Below are 1,660 nucleotides of genomic sequence, written 5' to 3'. Positions count from 1 at the left end.
ATCGGGATCGAACCCGCTGCCCCTGGCGCCGCCCCGACGGCCGCGCCCCGCCACTCGGTGCTGCCCGACGCAGCTTGCCGTTGTCCGCCGTCGCCTCCCCGCCGCTGTGCGCGTCGTCGTCGCCGGATCGTCGGCGCCACGTCGCCCTGAAGTCACCTCGTCGCCCCCCGACGCCCGTCGCCACCACCACGTCGCTCGTCCCCGTCCTCCTCCCCAAAGGCACCCCGAGCCACGCCGCCCCTCGTCCCTACAACGTGGGTGAGCCCCCGGGCTCCGACCTCGCTCCTTCTTCTCTGTTTCTGTTGCGGCTATCGCTGCGCGCCCTCGCCGTCGTGTCCTTCCCTCGCTGTGGCTCGCACCGCCAGCGCCCGCTACGCACCTGCCATGGCCGCTCGGCTCCCCCCCCGTTCCGGCTGCGCCACTACGCACGAGATCGTGCCCCGACCAAGCCACCCGCACCTCCCGACCGCGGACTGCGCGCGCCACAACCGCGCCGGCCGCGTCGTCGCTCCCCCTGGCTCGCATCGCCACCGCAACCCCGCGCACTGCTCTCGCGCTTTGCCGCCTACCACTGCTTCCCCCTACCGCGTCGCTGCTCGCCTCGCCATCTGCGGCTGCCACTGCCGCCCCACGGCCGTTGCGCTCATCGCTTCCCCCTGCCCGGCGCCACTCCACCCCTGGCGCTGGCGCCGTTGTCCCGTGCCCCACCTCCGCCACTGGCCCCACAGGCCACCGCCGCGCCGGCGGCCAGTTCCGGCACCCCGCCGTGCCTTGGGTCTGCCCTTTCGGGCACAAACGCCCAGGCGCCCGCTAGCGCCCGTAACCGCTAAGGCCCCTAGGGCCAATGACAAAGGGGCCCAGCGCCCCAGAACGATTTAAAAAAGAGAGAGAAATTAAGATAAATAAATAAATAATAAATAAATAAAAATGTTAACTAATTAAGTAATTAATTAACTAAATTAATCTTGTTTAATTAAACTAAAAACATTAGTTACCTAATTAAACTGATTAGTAGGTTAATTAGATTATTGTACCTATGACATGCGGGACCCACACGTCAGTGAGCCAGTCAACACCTCTGTTGACTGCTGACGTCATGCTGACGTCAGCATGTACTATTCTGGATAATGTTGAACTAAATTAATTAAACAAATTCTAAAAATAATTTAAAACTTTAAAAATTAAAATAAAATAAACCGTAACTCGGATCGAAATACTTTGTACATGAAAGTTGCTCAGAACGACGAGACGAATCCGGATACGCAGCCCGTTCGTCCGCCACACATCCCTAGCATAGTAAACACGCAACTTTCCCCCTCTGGTTCATCTGTCCAAAAACGCGAAACACCGGGAATACTTTCCCGGGTGTTTTCCCCCCTTCGCCGTTATCATCCACTACCGCGTTAGGGCACAACTAACACCGCTCATTGTCATGTCATGCATCGGCATGCATATGTTTGCATTATATTTATTGTTTCTTCCCCCTCTTCTCTCGCTAGACACTGAGACCGACGCCGCTGCTACCCAGTACAACTACGGTGTGGACGACCCCTCCATCTTGCCAGAGCAACTAGGCAAGCCCTATTAACGGAAAGCAGTAACATGCTACACTATTCTAATGCAAGCAGTATAGAGAAGAATAGGCGATATCTGGTGATCG

Source organism: Triticum aestivum, chromosome 7D (genome assembly GCF_018294505.1).
Source record: "Triticum aestivum cultivar Chinese Spring chromosome 7D, IWGSC CS RefSeq v2.1, whole genome shotgun sequence".
Lineage (NCBI taxonomy): Eukaryota > Viridiplantae > Streptophyta > Magnoliopsida > Poales > Poaceae > Triticum > Triticum aestivum.
The sequence above is the reverse complement of the archived record's forward strand: the minus strand, read 5'-3'. Positions refer to the sequence as shown.